At 46.7% G+C, this 24,040-nt stretch overlaps 1 protein-coding gene and 1 long non-coding RNA gene across 2 annotated transcripts in view; one reads left to right on the top strand and one right to left on the bottom strand.

The window, feature by feature from the left end:
- POMGNT2 (protein O-linked mannose N-acetylglucosaminyltransferase 2 (beta 1,4-)) overlaps positions 1-4,247 on the bottom strand; it is a 34,831-nt gene extending 30,584 nt beyond the window's left edge. Inside the window, exon 1 of the mRNA XM_060638420.3 lies at positions 4,156-4,247. The gene's annotated coding sequence lies outside the window, so the exon portion shown is untranslated. The remainder of the gene's footprint in view (positions 1-4,155) is intronic.
- On the top strand, positions 609-9,600 carry LOC144612799 (uncharacterized). The gene is made up of 3 exons (XR_013549917.2): positions 609-961; positions 3,288-3,478; positions 7,595-9,600. It is a non-coding gene; the product is annotated as an uncharacterized LOC144612799 (long non-coding RNA).
- Positions 9,601-24,040: the final 14,440 nt, after the last annotated feature.

The raw sequence follows: 24,040 nt of genomic DNA, 5'->3' as shown, positions 1-24,040 counted from the left end.
TAATGTTGAAACAGAAAAATTAAAGTAGACTTACCGTATCCTGGGGGATCGGGCTAAGGTTGCCTTTTGCCCTTAGCAAAGTGTCATCATCCGGGCAGCTGAGCTCCTAAAGGAATGTCACTCTGCCTGTCTCAAGGACTTCTCAATGGGCTGCAGACAGTACGGAAATTTAATTTTTCATTTGCCTTTGTTTCCCACATCAAAACTGCTTGACGAGGTGGTGTTCTGGTTTGCAGTCAGTTGGTCTTTTTCTTTCAGAACCTTCTGGATCTCGGCGTGGCCAAGTTCCTTCTGTTTCTGAGCCTCCTCCATCGCCTGCTACACGATCCCCTCAAACCTGACCATGATCTTCCCCGTCTCCAGGTGTTTCACGTGGAGCGCCTCAAACCTGCTCCCCAGCAACAGGTTCTCCCTTAGTGTGGCTTCCACGGCTGCGAGATCATTCTGCCTGTACTGCGGCACGTCCACGATGGGCCGCATGGGGAGCAGCAGGAACCTACGGCGTGGTGAGAACACACCGAGGCAGACCCAGCAGGGGGAAGCCCCGGGAGCTCCCAGAAAGTCAAGTACCACGAACTTCCGCTCAAGTGGGCCGCTGGTGGAGGGCGCATGCGCGCCCTGTGCCCTGCTGGCCTCCGTCACCTCGTTCGTGTCCGAGGGCTGTCAGATTTGAGGTATAAGGGCCAACTCCTTAAACAAGGAAGGCCCATACTGACAGAACCCGCCTTGCCCCGTGCCTGGAACCTCTGCTGGGTCTCGGAAGCGCTCCTTCTCGGGTCTGAGCGGGGCTCTGCCCCCGCTGAGGAGGGTGCATACCGCCCGCCTTCCGCCTTCCGCCTGCGGTGGGGCCTCCAACGGCCTGCGGCACCTGCGGTGAATTTCCGCCCGCCGCCTCCGGGGCCTATGCAGCCACGGGCACGGGCGTGACATCCCCCAGGTTGGAGGCACCTGTCGGCGTCACGTGAGTACCCTGCGGCCACGACCCCACCGGCCTGCCCCGGTGCACCCTGGGGGCCCGGCCTCTCTGCCACCTCCTATCCCCTGGGGATATACTTCTTCCCTGCAATGAACATGTCTTGTTTTGCGATTTTTAATTTAAGTTGTTATAATGTGTTTTCTACAAGAGAGCTAGCGATGGTCAGCTGATGGAGAGAAGCACCAAGTAGCCCGAGAGCAACCCGTTTACTAGACAGGGGAAGGGGGCGGGGGGGTTCTGGTCAAAGCAGAGTCTTACGGTTAGGATCCCAAAGGACATGGCCTATGGGTCCCCTAGGACCCGGTGTTCAGACAGTGATGTCTCATTTTATGAGCCCATCCTGGTTTTAAAAACTATTCTGGCTGTGGAGCGTTAGGTAGTGTTTTATTTGCTGATACGAAGCTTTAATAGACTGGAAAAAAAGTACTTTCCTTTGCAGTAAACTCTCAAGGTGAACCGGGTAGCTGGCTTTTTGAGGTCCGGCCCAATACTTCCAATAAATCAAGCATTTATGCAGCACTAAGCTGGGTTTGCCCCCAAGGCTGAAACCTCTCCCGTTTTCTGGGGGTCACAGTCCCTTTCTTTTGCTCTAGATGACTCCCAGATCCGTATCTGTAGCCCTGAGTTCCAGACCCACATTCCAGGCATAGCTCTACCTGGCTGGAGCTTATCTTAAAATCTGTGTGATGAACATCATGATGATGGTAATGATTTTAAATATATCTGAAAATTGGGGCGCCTGGGTGGCGCAGTCGGTTAAGCGTCCGACTTCAGCCAGGTCACGATCTCGCGGTCCGTGAGTTCGAGCCCCGCGTCGGGCTCTGGGCTGATGGCTCGGAGCCTGGAGCCTGTTTCCGATTCTGTGTCTCCCTCTCTCTCTCTGCCCCTCCCGCGTTCATGCTCTGTCTCTCTCTGTCCCAAAAATAAATAAAAAACGTTGAAAAAAAAATAAATAAATTTTTTTAAAGTGTTTTTTTATTTAAAAAAATTTTAAAGTATGTTTTTTTACTAATTGCTAAATACGTATACATAAGAGTGTATAAAATGTATACACAAAATTCAAAGAAAAACAATAAAGTAAACATTGAGTATCTACTATTCAGGTTACAAAAAAAAAAACTTTTGTCAATACTTGGAGGCTCCTAGTGCTTTTTGCCTGAAAATATCCTTTTCCCTCTCCCCAGACGTAACCTCCATATTTACTTTTATCAATGTTCTCTTGCTTTGTTTTATAGTTTTACAACCTATATATGCATCTCTAATGACATATTGTTGATTTTTGAACTGCATGTAATGGAACCATAGTCTTGTGTATTTTGTTTTTACTTCCGTCACTCAACAATATTTTGTGAGATTCCCTCATGTTGCTAAGGGTCTATTTTCATTTCTGTAGGGTATTCAGTTGTATGACTGTATCACAATTTATTCACTCCACCGTAATGGGTCCGTTAGTCATCTCCCGCTTTCACATATCATAACTTCTTTTTCCCCTTCCCCTCAGGATCCACATGTGAGTGAAAACACATGGTATCTGTCTGTCTTTCTCTTCCTGATTTATCACTTAGCATAATACCCTCATTTAAATTTTTGACCTACGGAAACCACAATAAGTAATAAATGATTTTTTGTTATTTTTAAGCCACTAAGTTCTAGAATGTGGTTATATAGTAGCATCAGATAATTAATAACTTTTTTTAAATTTTTTTAATGTTTATTTATTTTTGAGACAGAGGGAGACAGAGCGTGAGTGGGGCAGGGGCAGAGAGAGAGGGAGACACAGAATCTGAAGCAGGCTCCAGGCTCTGAGCTGTCAGCACAGAGCCTGATGCGGGGCTCGAACCCACGAACCGTGAGATCATGACCTGAGCCGAAGTTGGACGCTCAACCAACTGAGCCACCCAGGCGCCCCAATTAATAACTTTTTATAATAGTTATCTACTGCTGCCTAACAAACCGCCCCCAAATTTAGTGGTTTAAAACAACAGCAATTGTGTATTGTATCTCACAGTTTCTTTGGGTCCAGAATTTGGAAGTGACTTAGCTGTTTGGTTCTGCCTCGGGGTCTCTAAAGTTGCTGAAAGCTGACTGAGACAGGAGGATCTGCCTCCCAGGGGGCTAGCTCACATGGCTGGGAAGTTAGTTTCTCTACCTGTGGGCTTCTCTATGTAACCTCTTGAGCAGCCTCATGGTGAAGTGGTTACTTCCCCCAGAGCAAGTGATCTGAGTGACCAATGCAGAAGAATGCCTTTTGTGACCTGGCTGCAGAAGCCTCACACACTGTGTCTTCTGAAGTAGTCTGTTGTTCACATAGGTCAGAACTGAATCCGTGCGGGAGGGGACCGTGCAAGGGTGTGAATACGAACAGACAAGGCTCTTGGAAGATCTTCCTGGAGGCCGGCTACCCACCGCAATAATGATGTGTCGTCTATTCAGTACCTATTATGTGCTTGGCTTTAGATGGGAATGATCTCACTTCATCCTCACTACAGCCTTATACGGTAGGTTATGTTTGTCCCTAGTTTATAGATGAGAAAATTGAGGCTGAGGGTCCTTAAATATCTTGCCCAAGGCCATGTAGGTAGCAAATGGAGGAGGGAGATGAGACCTAGCTTGAGGTGACTCCATCCCAGCCTCTCCATTCTCTCCCAGGCCACTTTCACCCCTTCTGCTCCCTCTCCTTCCTCACCATCAAGTTGTACAAATTCCTGCAATGTTTATCCCCTCTCCCCCTACCCTCTTCTAACCTTGCTTCTGCTGTCCTCATTCCGGGTGGTCCTCCAGAAACGTGTTATAAGTCTACTCCGTTTGAAAGCTATGCGTCTGTTAGCATCTTTAAAAGGAGTCTTTACACTCAAAGCAAATGGAGAAAAAGGAAGCCAGATCATCTCAATGGAATCTGTGGCCAGACCAGAAAATGAGGCAGGACCCGGGAGAGCTGAATTGAGAGAAGAGGCAGAGAACAAAAGTCCTTCCAGCCAGCCATTAATCCAGGGCTGCTTTCTCTGGATAGGCCAATAGAAAGAGGTTTTGAAGGGCTTTAAAATATGCTTTCTAAAGTTTAATAATTACTTAAAAAAAACTTAATTTCTGTAAGATTTATTATATGTTTTTAATTCTAGGTTATATATGCCCATCTCACTGTTGGCATGATGGGCAGTTATGCTAGCATTCGAGCTTACCAAGTCCGCTCGCCTCCCATGGTGAGCACTCCCAGCCAGCTGGAGCAGGAGGTGTAAACAGGGCTTTCCGAAGGCTCCCTGCTGTACATTGGCTTGTGTAGATAATTAAGTGCTACCTAGGGAAGAGCATAATTATAAAAGACACATTCATTTCCTGAAACTAAAGCTGAAATAATCGCATTGCCTTTAACAAACTTTAAGTTGTGGAGGAAGGGTATATAAAATGTGCATCATTCAAAATCACCCCGTTCCTGATCTCCTCTTCCCCAACACTGTTCTTTCTTTTTTAAAATTTTTTAAAAAATATTTTTTTTACTATTTTACATTTTTATCATTTACTATTTTACATTTTTTTTAATTTTATTTTTTATTTTTTAAAATTTACATCCAAATTAGTTAGCATATAGTGCAACAGTGATTCCAGGAGTAGGTTTCTTAGTGCCCCTGACCCATTTAGCCCATCCCCCCTCCCACAACCCCTCCAGTAGCCCTCAGTTTGTCCTCCATATTTAAGAGTCTCTTATGTTTTGTCCCCTCCCTGTTTTTGCATTATTTTTGCTTCCCTTCCCTTGTGTTCATCTGTTTTGTCTCTGAAAGTCCTCATATGAGTGAAGTCATAGGATTTTTGTCTTTCTCTGACTAATTTCACTTAGCATAATACCCTCCAGTTCCATCCACGTAGTTGCAAATGGCAAGATTTCATTCTTTTTGATTGCTGTAATGGAGTAATACATTGTGTATATATACCACACCTTCTTTATCCATTCATCCATCGATGGACACTTGGGCTCTTTCCATACTTTGGCTATTGTTGATAGTGCTGCTATAAACATGGGGGTGCAGGGGCGCCTGGGTGGCTTAGTCGGTTAAGCGGCCGACTTCGGCTCAGGTCATGATCTCGCGGTCCGTGAGTTCAAGCCCCGCATCAGGCTCTGTGCTGACAGCTCAGAGCCTGGAGCCTGTTTCAGATTCTGTGTCTCCCTCTCTCTGACCCTCCCCCGTTCATGCTTTGTCTCTCTCTGTCTCGAAAATAAATAAACGTTAAAAAAAAAAAATTAAAAAAAAAAAAAAAACAAAAAAAAAACATGGGGGTGCATGTGCCCCTTCGAAACAGCACACACGTATCCCTTGGATAAATACCTAGTAGTGCAATTGCTGGGTCAGAGGGTACTTCTATTTTTAGTTTTTTGAGGAACCTCCATACTCTTTCCCCTCTTCCCCAACACTCTTCTATTCCATTTGCTCCTGCCAGTGACTGTTATTTGACTTATCCTGCCTCCACAGGTTTGTGGAAGAAGATTTTATTCTAAATGTGAGAAAAAAGCAAGACACATCCTTTTTGCCTTAGTGGCAAATGCTCAAGTTATATTGAAAAAATAGCCCATTTAGTCTACATACCTGGGAAATACATGACTGAGGATGCCATTAACTGGCCTCCCCACACCCTACAGGGCTGTCCTGAGTCAGTTTCCTGTCTCTCTCTGGTGGTTCACTTGCTCAAACAGATGCAGCCACCCCTTGAATACAGCCGCTTCTAAATCCCTCAGCTCAGTAAGTTACTCTCTCCAGCCTCACATCTTGAATTTCTTGGAGGATAATTTCACTGGAAACTTTGATGGTCAAAAATAGAATACATTGGCTAAGTAAAATAAGCCAGAGAAAGACAAATACTGTATGAGCTTACATATATGTGGAATCTTAAAAAAAAAAAAATCATAAATAAAGAGAATGGATTGGTGGTTGCCAGAGGCTGGAAGTAGGGAGTGGGCAAAATGGGTGAAGGGAGTCAAAAGGTGCAAACTTCCAGTTATAAAATAAATAAGTCACGGGGATGTAATGTACAGCATGACAGCTACAGTTAATAATACTGTATCACATATTGGAAGTTGCTAAGAGAGCAGATCTTAAAAGTTCTCATCACAGGAAAAAAATTCTGTAGCTATGCATAGTGATGGGCATTAACTAGAATTATTGTGGTGATTATTTCACAATATATACAAATATCAAATCATGTTTGTATCACTGGTACATGAAACACATACAAATCATGTTGTACCCATGAAATGCTGTATGTCAATTATACCTCAGTGAAAAATAATTGCTAAAAAACATAGGGTACATCATAACACCTAATGCTTGTGAGGATATGAGGGAAAAGGTGCGTCATACACCTTAGGTGAGAATGTGAACCAGTGTGAATCAAGAACTGTGTGGAGGGGCGCCTGGGTGGCTCAGTCGGTTAAGCGTCCGACTTCGGCTCAGGTCATGATCTCGCGGTCCGTGAGTTCGAGCCCCACGTCGGGCTCTGTGCTGACAGCTCAGAGCCTGGAGCCTGTTTCGGATTCTGTGTCTCCCTCTCTCTGACCCTCCCCCATTCATGCTCTGTCTCTCTCTGTCTCAAAAATAAATAAACGTTAAAAAAAATTAAAAAAAAAAAAAAAAAAAAAGAACTGTGTGGAGCTGTTGGCGTCAGAGGGCTGCCTGAGGCAGCTTAGATCAGTTAGGACTTTGTGTGCTTGTGTCTGAGAAATAGCCCAGAGCCCTCTAAGAGGGCTTTCAAGGACCCAGACTTAGCTGGCCTTCTTGCTTCCCCCTATCTTTAGTGCATGGCTTTCATCCTCAAGATCACAAGAAGGCTGCCACAGCTCTTGCCACACAACAGAGACCCATGTAGGAAGTGGAGGAAAAGGAAATTTCAAAACTTCTGCTTGCATCTTATTGGCCATCCCTATCTGCAAGGCAGTTGCAGAAATGAAGCTTTTTTATTATTAAGGGAGGAAGGGAATCCTGAATATTGGGTACATTACTGTCACCCTCTGCCGTGAAGTGCAGCCTTTTTGAAGGACAATTCAGATATAGCTATCAAAATTTAAACTGTTTTTTTTTTTTTTTTAAGTAGGCTTCACACCCAGCATGGAGCCCAAACCAGGGCTCGAACTCACAACCATGAGATCAAGACCTGAGCACAAGATCTTACAACCATGAGATCAAGATGAAGAGTCAGATGCTTAACCAACTGAGCCACTCAGGTGCCCCTCAAAGTTTAACAATTTAAATGCAATTTACCTCTTGACTCAGAAATCCCCCTGCTAGGAATTAACCCTGGAGATGTGTTCTCACATCCGTGCATATGCTTACACACTACAAGCTGTTACTTGCAGCAGGAGAGAATTCATGGAAATGCAGTGTCTTGAGTGCAGTGTCTCAGTCAATGTCAGACTGTGACCCATCAGATTCCCAAGGAGTAGGTGGGTGTGGGTGGGGTCTTTAAAGCCAGAGAACAAAAGTAGGGAGAAAAGCATAGGGAGAAAAGGTGTTTCCCTGCAGTGCCCCAAAATAACCACTCAATAGAGTGAGAGGTAGACAGATCATCTCTGAGACCAAAGAGGGTTGCTTCAGTCTCTAAATAACTATGTTCCTTTTGTACTTTCCCAGGTAGAGGTTGCAGGGGAGGCAAGGCTCAGCATATGGCTGTTAACACCCAAGACTTTGAAAGACAGCCGAATCCACTCTTCATCTTCAGAGGAAAAAGCTGAGACCCAGAGAGGTGTAGGGGCAGCAGTGATGGAAGTTTTCTGGGTCTGCCTGTTGGGAATTGGGAATTGTCTGCTTTATGATAGATTCTCAGACACTTTGAGGTCCCTTAGTGTCATGCTCCTGATTCAGAAGGGCAGCCAGTGGCAGTAAATTGGCATTTCATGAATGGGGGCTGCCCAGCCCTCCAGAAACTTGGGCTGAGTCTTGAAGGGCCCCTGCCCTACTATAAAGTCACAGAACTAATAGCTCAAAGCAAAGGGCTTCCCTGGTGGCTCCATTTACCAAAGACTCCTTCTAAGTGAAAACCTGAAGAGACCCCTGGAAAGGATTGTTGGAGATCTGTATGGGAACGGCTCCATCTATAAGGAGGAAGACGGCCTGAGTTATCATCTAACTACAGCTTTGTATCTTCTCTAAATTAATAAGGCATTTGGATAAGAGGGGTTCAAAGTGTGATATTATAGATAGAGTGGGAAGGAAGGACAGAAGGACAGGAATGGTCATTTTTATAGCCCCGCCTGTTCAAATAGCCACTTTAGGATGGAGACTTTCATTTGAGAGTCATCCTGGTGAAGATTACGTTTATACTGTGCTATGCATTAGTGGCAGGGAACATATATACTGAAAATGATTGGCGCCTCCCTCGCCCTCCTCTCCCCCCGTGAAAACACGGAAGGCCTCAGCAGGTAGGGGGAGGGAACCATCACCTGGGACATCTTTCCACCTTTCCTTTCTATCTGACTCTCAAACAGAACCCACTCTGACTTCTCTCCCCACCTTTCCTAGATCCTGGCTCTGGGGTCTTTTTCAGCTGAGGGTAGAAGCAGGGATGCTTTGGAAATCTTTTGGCATGTGTTATGGTGAGGAATTTCAACAACTTGAAAGAAGCAGAGCCGAGTGAAATTCCAACGCAGATGGTTCTGTCAGACTGGAATCTGGGGGCCTTTCCCCTGGCGGTCTCGGGACAACACTTTGAGGTTGTTCTGGGTCCACTCCATCTATGCAAAAGAACTTGCTGCCCTCTCCACTTCCCTAGCACGTTCGTACCACAGACACTGTCCAAATGCTGTATCTGTGCCAGGCACTGTGCTGAGCACAGGGGATAAAAATGAGGCAGGACTGGGGCGCCTGGGTGGCGCAGTCGGTTAAGCGTCCGACTTCAGCCAGGTCACGATCTCGCGGTCCGTGAGTTCGAGCCCCGCGTCGGGCTCTGGGCTGATGGCTCGGAGCCTGGAGCCTGTTTCCGATTCTGTGTCTCCCTCTCTCTCTGCCCCTCCCCCGTTCATGCTCTGTCTCTCTCTGTCCCAAAAACAAATAAAAAACGTTGAAAAAAAAAATTAAAAAAAAAAAAATGAGGCAGGACTGAGTAGGTATGGCCAGCGAGTCCCGGCTTGTCCCTAGCAGAGTCACGACCTGGAAAGTTCTGCCGAGAAAGGCTGGGAACATTTAGAAAGACTCCAACAGAATGCAGGAACAATGCCTTGAACAGAATATGGGCGAAATAGGTCAGGGATTAAGGAAGGCACTTGTGATGAGCACCAGGTGATGTATGGAATTGTCGAATCACTGTGTGTACACCTGAAGCTAATACAACACTGTATGTTAACTGAAATTAAAATAAAAACCTTAAGAAAGAAAGATTCTTAGTTGCAGACTATGAAATCCCTCCGGTTGGCTTAGGCAGAATGGGATTTATTAAGGGATATTAGGTGACTCACAGATTCACCGGGATGATGAAGGAGCAGACTCTGAACTGGGATCCTAGGAACAATGCCCACACCGCGGTGTCTGAGCACTGAACTGCCAGGGGGACTGCTGCCTCCCCGCCTCCAGGACCATGCTGCCCCGCCGTGACACAGAAGCTACCACTGCCCCTGCCAGCCATAGAGAACCACTCCTCTGCCACCATTGCCCCATGCAGGGGTGCTACCTGACGGAGTTCTCTTCCTTCTTGCAAGGTCTATAGGGTGTACCTGCTTGGTGGAGCCCAGGTCCCACGTGGATCCCTAGCTGCAAAGAGTGTGGGATATGGAGTTTGTAGTTCTCCATCTCCTGCGGACAACATAGGAGGAAGGGGTTAGAGTGATACTGAATGAGATGTTGGCGAGTGCGGTCTTTGGTATCTGCCACCCCCTCCCCCAAGCACCTCTCGTAGTTGTTTTTCAAAAGACAGTCCCTTTCATGAGAAGAATTCTACTGCCAGATTTTTAAGACCGTTTTTCCTATCCTATTACATGGCAGTATGAAAATGAAGCAGAATAAGGCTGTGAAGCTATCAGCACAATATGTCATGGGAGTAAGTGTTTAATACATGTTAACTACTAACCAGTAAGGCGCCACCTTCCAGTTGACCCCTCAAGATTAGGGAGAAGTTGCAACTCAAGGCAATTAAGGAGAGCAGGTGAAAAGGCGGGACGGGGGTAGAATCCATTAATGAAAGTGTTGACCTTTACATTTATTTTCCCCCTGTGGTCCATCCCACTCCTCCCAGAGTGTCTTCACTTAGTACAGCTATACCTGTTGAAACCTCTGAACAAGCCAGCCCTTCACAGGACGCCAGGGTTGTCTGTCATCCCTGACTTGGTTTCTGCTGTGTATCTCCATGAGCCTTCACCAATGTTTAGTCTCTTGGCCAGAGGTGGCACGGCTGGAGAATGCCCCACATCCAGGTGGCCCTCTGAGAGTCAGCGAGATGGGTGATGCCCCTGCCTTGCACGATGCCTGGATGAGCTTGGAAGATACTAGTGAATGCCTAGTGGTCTAGTTGCCCAATGAGACTCTGTTTTTTTTCTAACAGCCTGAACAATCTGCTGTGTACCACATGGGAAGTCTAGCAAGAGAAAAAGCTGATGGTTGGGGCATTAGTTTGCAGAGGCCCGGCTGTGGGCCCGTTGACTTTCCCCCAGATGCTGTGTAGAACAGCAGTGCCCACTGCTAGAAATTTCCCCACTCAAGTCAAGGGGAAGCTCTGGGCTTCCACTTCACACGGGAGACGCTGCTTTTCAATAGCTTCCTTGCATCAGCAGACACTGTGCAGTATATCATTGCAGGTATTTGTCAGTATCTTGGGAGATCTTCAACGTATATTTTCAGACTACATAACCTCAGAGAAGGCATTTGGGCCAAATTACATCATCAAAGACAAGACTGAAAGCCCGCTGGCTTTGCTTCCTTTATTTTGGAAAAGCTCTTCCTGTCTGATTGAATCTACCTGGTTCATAGCCAAGCTGGATGGAGGCCATCATCTGACAGACATTCTAGATGATTCTAGAGGAAAGAGACATCCCCTGTTTGTCCTGCTCTCATCATATTGTCATCACCCCTTCCCTAATTCACAGGAAAAATTGCCAGCCCTTGGCCTGACTTTGAGGGGTGTGGGAGGAAGCTATGCTCTGGAACTCGCTGTGGCCTATATTTGGTTCTTTGATCCTGACTTGTGAAAGAGATATTTTGTAAAAGCAGAAATAGTAATAAGGCTGATTTGGGCGATGTGACCTAAAGAGCAGATGATGTCACTGGCACATTAAGATTCACCAGTTCAGAAGAGGAAGATTATTCCTGAAGACGAGGGAGAAGTTTCTTTTTCCAATTATTTTTATTTAATTTCTAGTTAGTTAACATACAGTGCAATATTGGTTTCTGGAGTAGAATGCAGTGATTCATCACAAGTGCCCTCCTAATACCCATCCCCCATCGAGCCCATCCCCCACCCACCTCCCTCCATCAACCCTCAGTTTGTTCTTTATCATTAAAACTCTTATTCTCTCTCTCTCTCTCTCTCTCTCTCTCTCTCTCTTTCTCTCTCTCTTTCTGAGGGAGGAGATTCTTAAACCAAAAATAGCTTGTTAGAGCAGAAAAGTCATTCCTTCCCCAGGGCAGGGAAGGAAGTCCAATAGAGGCTGCTCATTTTCCACATCTGCCCTATGAAGGTTTGCACGTAGAGCTTCCTCCACATTCCTTCCCCGATTCCAGGCCTCCAAAGCCTGATTAACACACTAGATGGCGCATAAACACTGTTCAGATTATCCACACCTACAGGGACCTTTCACCCATCTGTGACTTCCATTTATTGTATCATTCTCTTAAGTTGGGTTTCCCCAAAACTAGAATGTGAGAGCAAACAGATTATTTCATAGGTGGTCCCAGGAAGCTCCCACCAAGGAGTGGAAAAGTAAAACAGGGAAGGGAAGGAAGCCAATATAGGGTGAACTGGGAAACAGTGGCTCAGTCCCACTGGAGAACTCTGGGGACTGTATAGAACACTCAGCAGAGTTATCTTCCACAAGTTGGGGAGGAAGGGAGGATTTCACCCTCCAGCTCTTATCCATTTTGGCAGGAGCTGTTTCTAAGAGTCTCATCTTCTGCCCCACACATGTGGGCAGGCTCTCAGATGGAGAATCTCAGGTACTTTCCCTAGGAAGCCTTCATTGTACAAAGGAATTAGGGAAGGCTAGGGGGACGTGGTTAGGCATCACAGCATCTGCTGTATTTTCCCTCCTTTATCCACCATCAGTTCATCACTCTGTGTGGAGCCCTGTGCCAGATACTGTAACTTCAATGGAGAATAACAGATACTATTTGTGAGCTTCTGGAGCTTAAGATCTAGCAGAGAAGTCCAATGTTAATTAAAGAAGCATGCCAGTATATAATAAAAATCATTGAACAGGTGAGGTGAAGAAAAAGAACTGAGAGCTCTGGGAGATGATGGCAGGAAAACATACTCTAGTTTGAGGAATCATGGAGGGCTTTCTTTGAGGTAGATGTGAAAGTTACCTAAGTAGGGGTGGGGAAGATATGGGAAGAGGATTTCAGGCAGAAGAAATAGCGTGTGCAAATGCCCTGGGACACCAGGGACCTTAGTCGTGCAGTTGGAGATCAGAGAGCAAGAGGGTGATTTGGGGCTAAATAGGATTAAAGAGGTAAGCATGAAGCGGTGTGCAGTTCTGTGTAAGCTGTGCTCAAGGTTTTGGTTTCTAAGAGCAATGGAAGCCATTGAAGATTGTTATGCTAGGAAGTGATATAATTAAAAGTTTTAAAAGATAGATTTTTTTTTAAGAAGAAAAGATAGCTGTTAGGCAGAGAACGGGTCAGAGTGGGAAAGAGTAGAAGAAGGGTTGATGGTGGCACTTCTGCTCCAGCCAAAATAGAGTAACAGGAACCTGGTTTATTCTCCAGCCTGAAATACAATCAGCCAGAGCATACGGAATAAGCGTTTTTAAGACATTGAACATAAGTCAGTAAAGCATAGTGATCCCTAAGAGAGAGTCAACAAACGCCACAGAGTTTACAATGATCCCAGCTTACTGCAGAGAGAAGAGTTTCTAGCCCATGGTGCAAGGAGAGGGAAATCGGGCAGAGAGCAGAGTCAAGAAGACAGGGCCAGGAGTCTTGGGAAGCCAGAGCATCTAGAGTTCCAAGGACAGAGTACTAGAAAGGAAGGATCTCAAACACACAGAGAGAGGGTTCTAGAGCTCTGCATAGGGGCCCCCTGGAGTTTTCAGTTGAGTATTGATCTGTGTATGAGGAATCTCTCAAAGACCAAAGGAAGAACCACCTGAGAGGATTGAGGGGAGAGTGCCCAGAGCTCACACTAGGGCTGAGAGATCTAAAACCTCTGTCTGAATAATTAATAAGACAAGCGGACAGAAAATCAGTAAAGATACAGAAGACTTGAATAACCCTACCAACCTGACCTAATTGATATTTATCGAATATACTACCCAACTATAGCAGCATATTCACTTTCCCAAGTGCACATGGAACATTTACCAAGACAGACAATGTTCTGGTCCATAACACAAGACTCAGTAAACTTAAGAGGATTCGAATTAAAAGTGGGTTCTCTGACCACACTGGAATTAAACCAGAAATCAGTGATGGAAACATACTTAGAAAGTCCCCAAATTTTTGGAAACTAACATACTTCCAAATAACTCCAAGGATCACAAAGGAAAACAGAAAATATGAACTGAATGAAAACAAAATCTCAATATACCAAATTTCGTAGATGCCACTACCATAATACTCAGAGGGAAATTTATAGCACTAAAGGCCTAGATTTAAAAAAAAAGAAAGGCTTCAAACTGATGACTTCGGATGCAGTTGGTGGAGGGGTGGGCGGTCAACAATACCTTGGACACGGGTCCCCGGGAAACCCAGTCTGCTTACGCTGGAGCTCTACTGTGACAAGTGGTGCCTGTGACACCATCTGTCCACACGGCTTATACTCCTTGGGATGTGCAAGTCTGGAAATAAAAGTTTCTTTGAGAAACTTTTCATATTTACTGAAGCAATAACATGTTCACTGCGGGCAGACTGAAAACCACTATAAGCTACAACAACGCAACTTAAATTACCCTTAATTTCACCAGCCAGAGGGCACCAGCGTTGGCCTTTTGCTGTATCACTTTCCAAACTGCTTTCCCGGTGTGGGTACACCAGCGTGCAAAGTGAAGTCACGCTGTACACACTGTTTTGTAACCGCCTTTTCCCTCGCCAACAGTGTCACGAGTGTCTTGGTAAGAAGAGTCTTCGGGAAATGACAGCAATTCTCACAGGAATCACTGAGGTTGCTGGCTCATGAGCCTTGGCCCAAACCATTTTCCTTTAAGTGCCTTAAAGATGAATGCAGACAGTTTTAAATTGAAATGTTCTATTTTTAATAAGCCCGTGATTTTCTTTGTTTCCATGGGTACATGTTTTTACTTAATGTATTGGATTCCACTGGGGTGACTCTAATTATGCCAGTAACGGGAGCTCATTGGTCATTCTCAGGTCATAGAGAAATTGTTTATTTTATAGAGGTTAAAGAAACTTTAGCAGTGATTTTATGGGTCAGAAAATTGAGGTTCAAGCTAGATGGAATTGGATTTGGCTAATAAGGCCTGGAAAATGACACATCTTAAGACCCCAGACATGGTTAGCACATTTTTCAAATGCTTTCGTCTTGTGGGAATGGTATAACCACAAAGATCTGAGGGCGTTGTGACATTGTGACAAGATGAGCACCCCTGATGTGAACAGCCAATTAAAGGACACCCCAGCTGTCACCTTCCCTTTGCAGGAAGCCATACAACCCCAGTGGAAACTCTGGTCATGGGAGCTGATGACAGAATGGGATCCCTGAGGTCTGGGGCAGCAGGGGTCAGTTCTTAAAGAGCCTTAAAAACCAAACAAAGAGGAGCACCTGGTGGCTCAGTCAGTAAAGTGCCCAACTCTTGATTTCGGCTCAGGTCATGATCTCATGGCTTATGAAATCGAGCCCCGTGTCCGTCTCTATGCTGACAGCATGGAGCCTGCTTGGGATTCTCTCTTTCCATCTCTTTCTGCCCCTCCCCCACCAAAATAAATAAATAAACATTCAAAAAAAATAAACAAGGGGAGCCTGGGTGGTTCAGTCAGTTAAGCATCCGACTTCAGCTCAGGCCATGATCTCACAGTTCATGAGTCCGAGGCCCACGTCAGGTTCCGCACTGACGGCACAGAGCCTGCTTCAGAGCCTCTGTCTCCCTCTCTCTCTGCCCCTTTCCTGCTCTCTCTCTTTCTCCCTCTAAAAATAATAAATAAACATTTAAACAAAGAGTTTCAGGCTTCATTCCTCTAGCAGGAATCACCTGGGATCTTCTTAGTATGCAGATTTTGAATCAGCGGCTCTGTGAGCAGAGCCCAAGAACCTACGTTTCTAACAAACTCCCACATGATATGATGCTGTGGTCTGAGGGGCACACTTTGAGTTGCAGTCTTAGGTCCCTGCAGTCACCAGCCTCATGTGGCTACTGAGCATGTGAAACGTGTCTAGTGAGTCTGAGGAGCCAGATTTTTTATGTTATTTAATTTTACTTCACTTTAATTTAAGATCTAAACATACCCAATTTGTTATTGAAAAACTTTTAAGCGTGTTTGGATTCACTTGAGCATGTGACTCAACAATCTCAACTGTAAATTTTATGACATCTCAATACAGATCAAGTATGTCTGATAAGCATGTAGCTTCTGAATTTGAAGGGCTTGAAGTACAAAGTACACACCAGAATTCAAAGATTTAGCATGAAAAAGAATGTAAAATGTCTCATTAAATTTTTTTTTAACATTTATTTATTTTTGAGACAGAGAGAGACAGAGCATGAACGGGGGAGGGTCAGAGAGAGGGAGACATAGAATCTGAAACAGGCTCCAGGCTCTGAGCTGTCAGCACAGAGCCCGACGCGGGGCTCGAACTCACGGACCATGAGATCGTGACCTGAGCCGAAGTCGGACGCTTAACCGACAGAGCCACCCAGATGCCCCATGTCTCATTAATACTTACATGAGTTACATGTTGAAATGGTATGTTGGATATATTGTGTTTAGATATAAATCACTAAAATTAAGTTCACCTGTTGCTTTTAACCTTTTATTTTTCGTTTTTTTTTTCCTTTCATCCCTTTAAAATGCAGCTGCTAGAAAATGTAAAATTACATGTATGGCTCCCATTGGTGGCTTGCGTTCTATTTCTGTTGGGCAGCACTGCCAATGAAGGGAGATGTTATTTCTTACCTTTCTTCTAAGGAGAATTCCTGGGAGTAGCTCTTGGTTTCTCCATTTGGAGAGTTGTAAGCACATGGTGATTCTCCCCGATTCCTCATCCCTCATTCATAGGCAGATGAAGGCATCATGGGGAAATGGTGTGATGTGTCCTGGGACACTACTCTGGCTGATGGAGGGAAACATTCATTTGAAGAGGCCCATGGCTCCACCTTTCCTTGTAGCATAGGCTACACCTTGCTAGGAAATTTCATCAATTCTCCTTGTGTTTCTCGCCAAGACAAGAAGACAAATGGATGCACCTTTAAGACATGCATCTCAGGGAACTCAGAGCCCAGGCTGTCACAGCCCACTTTCAAGTTCACCTGTAACCATGGCAACTCTATTGACGCAAGTTGCCACGGAACATAATTTAATCTGGATCCGATTTGTTTTTTAAAAAAGAAAGAATGGAAAAACACTCAGCCTTGTCTCAGGAGACTATCTGGAGATGGAATCTCTGGTGATATGCTCTTAACTACCATATTCATTTAATTACTTTGTGATTTCCTTGGGGAGGTATTTCTGTCAGGAGTAACTTCCTAAGAAGACAGGGGAGTGTTTGCCTGGAAACGGTTGGTGTTAAGGAATCTAATGGCTCACATGACCTTGAGCTGTTCTTAGGTGGAAGATTTTCACCATGTCCCCACAAGTCCATCTCATTTCCACTGTTAGTTCAAATGGGGGAAATATCAGACTCCTCATTTCAGAGCTGGAAGGTGCTTGGATGGGAAAGTAAGATGAGGGAGGTAAAGAAGAGATCGGAACCTACAAGGGGTTTAGGTCTTGGGTGTATACAACCAAAATTAGGGTGGGGGCAGACAAAACTAGGAGGGCATGAGAAGGAGATAAAATCAAAGAAATAATGGAAAAACCCTATAATCTTACATTAAAAAAATTTTTTTTAGAGGGAGCACATGCATGTGCACTTGTGTGAGTGGGGGAGGGGCAGAGAGAGAACAGGAGAGAGAGGATCTTAAGCAGGGTCCATTCTCATCGGGGAGCCCAGTGACGTGGGGCTTGATGCAGGGTTCCAAGCCATGACCCTGGGATCATGAGTTAAGCCAAAATCAAGAGTCCTACGCGCAAGCAACTGAGCCACCCAGGCAGCCCCGTAATCTTACATTTAAATAGGAAATGTCAGTAACTCATTATTTCTTTTGTTTCTTTCTAAAAAGCAGTTTTTTCAAGCTCTATTTGCTGAAAAGGTCTAGTAGCAGTGGCCTTCATGTCTGAATTTTAGTCTCTAAATGCCATTTCCCACTCAAAGGTATCAGGGCTTCTTGACAAATGGCTGATTCCACACCCGAGGCAGAAAGGGTACCAGATGACCCTGAGACTGGTAGATTTGCTAGAAAAGGAGGAAGCTATCAAATGTTAATGGAATCTCATCAAACACACCCAGAGGTCAACTTGAGGGTCTCCCACGGGCTAAAAATGGAACAGTTAGATACAAAATAGTAATGCAATGGGCTGCAACTGGACTTGACAGAATTGAAAGTCAAAGATAAACTGAGAGGGTCCCACCACAGCACCTGGGACTTGCTGCCCGGGCATTCTCTGATTGCTAGACTGTGTGTGGGCCTGTGTTGGGGGCAGGCCAGAAGTTCCAGGGAGTCCGTGATCCCAGGCAAACTTCAACTACTAAGGAGAAGGAGTTAGTGCATAAATATCTGAGCTTCCCAGACTCTTGATGGGACACTTCTGAGGTGGGTCCCCAGCAAGACAGACCTCCGTTGTGCACAGCACCAGTACCCCCTGCAAATCTGATCATCTTCATATTCTCTGTAGGCTTTCCTCCTTTCTTGGACTCTCTTGCAATGCTTTTTTTAGGATCGCTTTCCAAATAAACTATTTATACCCAAATCCTAGTCTCGGAGTCTGTTTGGGAGAATCCAACATGACACAGATTCTCTGACAAATTGTGACTCAGTGAAGTAGAAGCATAACCACTCTCTAGGTTTCAGTCCCGAGATATGTACAAATGTCAGGGAAGATGTCCAGGTGGCAGTTTGTTTGCAAGACTTAATATAAATACGACGTTGCTACCTTTTCTTTCATTGCCATTCCTGGTTTCCTGTGTGCTTTGGTCATTTCTCAACCGGAGGAATGGATTATTAATCTACAGTATAAGTAGAAGCTTATTAGACTCAAAAACTAAAATTAAATATGCTTTATCAAAGTCTAGGAGCAGGGGGAATAAGAGAGGAATTTCCTCCCCTGAGGAAAATTCCTGTTCATACAGGTGTCAAAATAGCGGTCTAAAGAGGGACCAGGCCACAAAAACAATCTGAGCAAGGCCAGGGTCAAATAGGCATCAAATGAGCAAATCAGCCAGTCAATATTGCCTCCAACTGCTACATTGCTTTATGACCCACCTCAAACATAGTGACATAAAAAATGTTCATTTTCCTATGACCATGGATCAGTGTGTCAGAAAACCAGAAACAACAAACCAAAAACAGCTTCTCTCTTCATGATATCTAGCACCTGAGATGGGAAGTCTTGAAAACTGAGGGTAACAAGAAGTCCGGGTTTAGAAAACAGTTGAACTGGGTACTTCGAGTCTGATGATTGATGCTGGCTATTAAACGGGCACTGAACCAGGGCTTACAGAAATGACATGTACATGGGCATGGGCTTCCTCACACCATACTGGCTGTGATCAATATAAAGCAACTCAAGGGGCGCCTGGGTGGCTCAGTCAGTTAAGTGTGGGACTTCAGCTCAGGTCGTGTCTCATGGTTCGTGAGTTCAAGCCCCTCGTCGGACTCTGTGCTGACAGCTCAGAGCCTGGAGCCTGCTTCAGATTCTGTCTCCCTCACTCTCTACCCCTCCCCTACTTGTCTCTCTTCTCTCTCAAAAGTAAACATTAATAAATAAATAAATATAATAAAGCAACTCAAAATATCAGGAAGGAGGTATATTGCCAGGTATGAACTTCACTCGACCTCACATATGCCTTTTACATTAACGTCACAAGTTAACCTAGAATCAAAGAATCCTAAAGAAAAGGAATGCATTTATTGCCAAGGATGAGCTTGAAATATGAGGACACCAAAGCCATGAGACAACCTACCAAAGTTTGGAGAGGATAACTAACCAGAAAACAACCAGGAAATTAAACAACTTACTAATTACAAATACTAACCACACAAACACCCTTTCACCCTGCAGTCGACAGATGGAGGAGTATGGAATGCCTTGCCAAGATAAAAATGGGTGGATGGCAGGAGGCTTGGGTGGATGGCAGGACAAGCCTCCGTCCAGAGACGACACCTGGGCCCTGGGCGACTGGTCAGCGTGGGACCCGGTCAGACAGCCTAGGAGGATGGGGTGTGCCCGCGGCCCATGTGAAGCTGCCACCCCCGCAAGACTTGGGGGCAGGGAGGCTGCCACGTCTCTGAGGGCGATGAGGCCGGTTGTGGACCCAGCCGAGCTCCGATGGCCCGGACGTTCCCCGCTGGCCCGAGCAGGCTGATGGGGTGAGTGCTGCCTACCGACGGGCCCGCGGGCACGGTTCAGGGGAGCCAGAGACCTGGAGCCAGAGGGCAGGAATGCGGGCAGACCCGGTCACGGGAGCGGGCTGTTGCTGGAACCAGTCACGTGCCTGAGTCCAAGCGCGACAGTTCAGCGGGGCCCACGTCGTCCCCGTCCCCAACGCCCCCCGCCCCCAACTCGCGCCCAGGGCGGAGCCGGGAGAGCCCGGGCTCCCTTCCCGCTGGGGGCTGGGGGCTGGGGGCTGGGGGCTGGGGGCGGGGCGGAAGGGGCCCTGGAATAGCACACACCTGGGACCCCAGCGGTCGGCCAAGCCAAATGGAAACTGCCTGTTGTCCATGTCATCGTGCCGCCTCGGCCGCGCAAAGCGTTGGCCGCCGTGGGCTCCCTGCACCCCGAGTCCAAGCGAGCTGGTTGGAGCCCTGCGCCCCCTGCCGCTCCACACGCGTCCTGTCTGGCCCCTTGTTCGGAGGCCTGGCGCGCCCCCTGCCGCCCGAGGCCGGCGCGCCAGGTGTGGCCGGGGCACTGCCCTGGCGCTCGGAGGCAGGTCAGGGGGGCCAGGCAGCCCTGGACCCGGAACAGGGCCGCCGTAGGGCGAGGCCAGGGTGCCAGGAGCCAGGCCTCCGCGGGGAAGCGGGATTCTGCCCGGCTCCAAACCGTGTTTGACCCCAGGGCGCCTGTACTGCCCCTGAAGGCCAGGCTGGAGGAAAGACGACTACCTTGGGAGAGCCGGGGTTGGGGGGGTGGGGGGGGCCTGGGTGAGTGGCCCGGGCTTCCCGCAGCAGGAGCCCCCGGGGGCCTCGGTTGCTCTGGGCGCCAGGGCCCCTATGGGGGAGGGAGCCAGTTCCCATGGAGGCCGACCGGGGCCCGCTGAGAGCTGTGGCCATGGCGGTGGCAAGAACTTGAGGGGCAGCTTTTGTCTGGCAAGAGGCTATGCAGGTGCTCTGGGAGCTGCCCCGGGGGTCCAGGTGCCCGAAGGGGGCTGCCGCGGTGCGGTGCATGCAGCACTTGCTCAGGCCAGGCAGGTTCAGGGGAGCCCGGGACCCAGACCCTGGCGGGTGTGTGGAGAAGCCCTGGGGTGGCATCTGCCGTGGGTGGGTGGCGAAAGACACCTGCCGGCTTCCAAGGGCTGAGGGGCACAGCCGCCCTTCCCTCAGCAGCTAGGCAGAGGGGCACTAGTGTGGATTGCCTTGACAGGATAGCCTGGATGCCTGGTGGGACTAGCCTCCAATAGGGGACAACATCTGGGACCCTTGGCCACTCCTCAGGGTGTGATTCAGTCATAGTGACCGACTAGGCAGATGGGGCGTCCCCATGGTAGACTTCATGCTTCCACCCTGGCCATTTTTTGGCCTAGACAATGATCGGAAGATGGCATCTTGGAGGTATGCTTTGTAGCCCTCAGTTTCCAAAATTTCTTACCAAAGTAGTATGAAAAGTTTAGCCTTTTCAGTCTTCAGTGAACATGTGGTCAGGTTGGCTTCTAGAGAACAGTGTCTGTGTTCTCCCAAGAAAGTGTGAGGTGCATCCAGTTTTAATCTGTGACTCCTGCAACACCAACACCAGCTCATGAGATAAGACTTTTCCAGCACTAATAATCACGGTTAAGAGATTATTTATCTTTTGGTCTAGGATCTTTTATGACAAATCCCTAAGAGCTGGCACGGATGGATAGAGTGTGTTGCTTGCAACTACATGTACTTGACCCGTAGTCCGTGTACTTTCCTGGCCACCAGGGTGCACTCGAGCCAGTGTATTCTCCAGATGGTAGACCCCAGAGAGAATATTTTATTGTTTGCAAAGCCAAGCTCACAGGACATGTAAATAGATAAAAGGAAAAACCTCACATAAAGGACATGTGGTAAAATGCTATATGGAGTCCAGCCTGATGTGAACTGTGAACTTACCAGTTTGTGAGGCGAGCTCCATATTCAGGTCAGTAGGGCCTATGCCTGCGTTCTTCCCGTGTGGTTAATTCCTTTTCATGAGAAATGACACTGAAGACAACGGCAAAGAAAATGTGACCATCTCTAGGTAGAACAGGATCAGTCAAGCCAAGAGTACTCTATGGAATTTACCAGTGTTGCTAAGCCCAAGGAACTGGCTCCACAGTTATTTTCTTTTACTAGTATAAATTTAGTGTGAAAACACCTCTCACCATTCTTGCTTCCATTAGACCTACAGGTAGAGAGCTGGGAGTAGACGGGGTGCTAACAGGGTGGGGATTATTACCTTCTGCCAGCTTTTGTCTGAGATTGTAAGATTTCTCAGGTGTAGCAGCATCCAGCCAGTAAAGTTTGTCCTATTGTCTATTCCAACTGCTGGGGAGGAAAAATTTACCTCTACTTAACAAGGTTCCCTTAGCTGGTTTGAGAATTTAAGTGATATGAAACAGATTAATAGAAGACAAAACCACAAAATTTAACTATGTGTGAATGGAGGCCGAATGCTAAGTTTGAGAACAAAAGGCAAGCAGCTTTTTCACTTATCATTATTATTTTTTATTAAAAAATGTTTTTATGTTTATTTTTGAGAAAGAAAGAGAAAGAGGGGTGGGTGGAGGGGCAGAGACAGAGGGAGACCCAGAATCTGAAGCAGGCTCCAGGCTCTGAGCTGTCAGCACAGAGCCCAACGTGGGGCTCGAACTCACCGACTGGGAGCTCATGACCTGAGCCAAAGTCAGACGCCCAATCGCCCAGTTGACTAAACCACCCAGGTGCCCCAGCTTTTCCACTTTTTAGACAAAGGAACAATCTGTGAGGAATTAACATAACATAGACATAACAAAGAAAATGAATGTTTGGGAGCTTCAGTTAGTAAGGAAATCTAACAGAATTTGGGCTGGGGAAGTAAATTAGTAAAAGTAACAAGATGGGTTTCTATAGCTTTCTTGGCTCTGAATTCTGTTATCTCTGGTGACAAGGATGACTCCTTACTTCTTGGTACAGGGAGGGTGCATTTCACATGGGAGATTTATTTCCTGCTTTCTGGAGACAAAGAAGGCAGGTCAGGGAGTTGTCTTGCCTGGGCTGTTTCTTAAGTACTTTTAATTCAAAACAATCAACTTGCCAATGTGGTCCATTTACAGTCACCTACCCTTGGCCCCTCCATGTTCATTTGTGGAGATTTGGGCTTGGGAGTAGGCAGATACCTTTGGACCTACAGTAGTCCCACCCATGACCCAGCCTGTCCTGACACTTGCCCTGTTCCAGGTCTCTGGCTATCCTAACCTGTGGATTCACCCATGTACAGACTGCAATTTTTCAGCCAGCCCTTGGCTACGAGGACCCTGCAGGTCTGTGAAACTCAGGCCATTCCCAACCACCATTAATATCTCCAGGGGGTAGAAAGCCCACCCTGAATATCTTTCTGAGGGGTCAGCTTTCAACTGGCCACAGTCAGTCTCCATTTAGACTGGCTGCCTGCTGGGGTCCCAGACTTACCAGTAATTAAAGCTCCCGGGTATCTTTTGTTGGAATATACCCTGGTCAGTCGGCCTACCCAGCCCAGTCCCAGGCAACAAAATGCAGATTCCTCCAGCTTTGCCTTCAGAGGGAATAAACCCATTTGTGTAGGTTAAGTGTTGGAATTAGGCAAATGCTATGGACCCCCATCATTCTGCTTCTGAGACCTAGCCTTTCCCAACTCTTGCTTATTTCATTTCCTGGCTACCCTAAACTGTGCTGCCGAGGCACGTCCAGTTCAAAACACTTGAGCCAGCCTGAGGTAACCGGGGACGACCACAGGTTTAGTGTGGAGGGGACAACCCTGAACTGGAGCTCACCAACCGTGAGATCATGACCTGAGGCAAAATCAAGAGTCAGATGCTCAACTGACCTAGCCACGCAGGCAGCCAATTCTTGAAAAGGGAGGGCACTTTTATCATAGGATTTCAAGAAAAAGGAAAATCTCTCAGAGCCCCAGCAATAATGCACTATCCACCATTTGCAGCCAATGAAAAACTGTCGCGATCTAAGCTTCTTCAGTGAACTTGTGTTCAAGCAATCCTCCCCAGTTTCCTCCTAAAACCTAATCAAGCCTGGGGCGCCTGGGTGGCTCAGTCGGTTAATCGTCTAACTCTTGATTTCAGCTCAGGTCATGATCTCATGGTTCGTGAGGCAGAGCCGCACATGAGGCTTTGTGCTGACAGCTCAGAGCCTGGAGCCTGCCTACGATTCTGTCTCCTCTCTCTGCCCCTGCCCCCTCACACTCTGTCTCTCTCTCTCAAAAATAAAATAAACATTAAAAATAATATAAAAACGGGGTGCCTGGGTGGCTCAGTCAGTTA

This window comes from Panthera onca, chromosome C2, assembly GCF_046562875.1.
Source record: "Panthera onca isolate mPanOnc1 chromosome C2, mPanOnc1 haplotype 2, whole genome shotgun sequence".
Lineage (NCBI taxonomy): Eukaryota > Metazoa > Chordata > Mammalia > Carnivora > Felidae > Panthera > Panthera onca.
The sequence above is the reverse complement of the archived record's forward strand: the minus strand, read 5'-3'. Positions and strand labels throughout refer to the sequence as shown.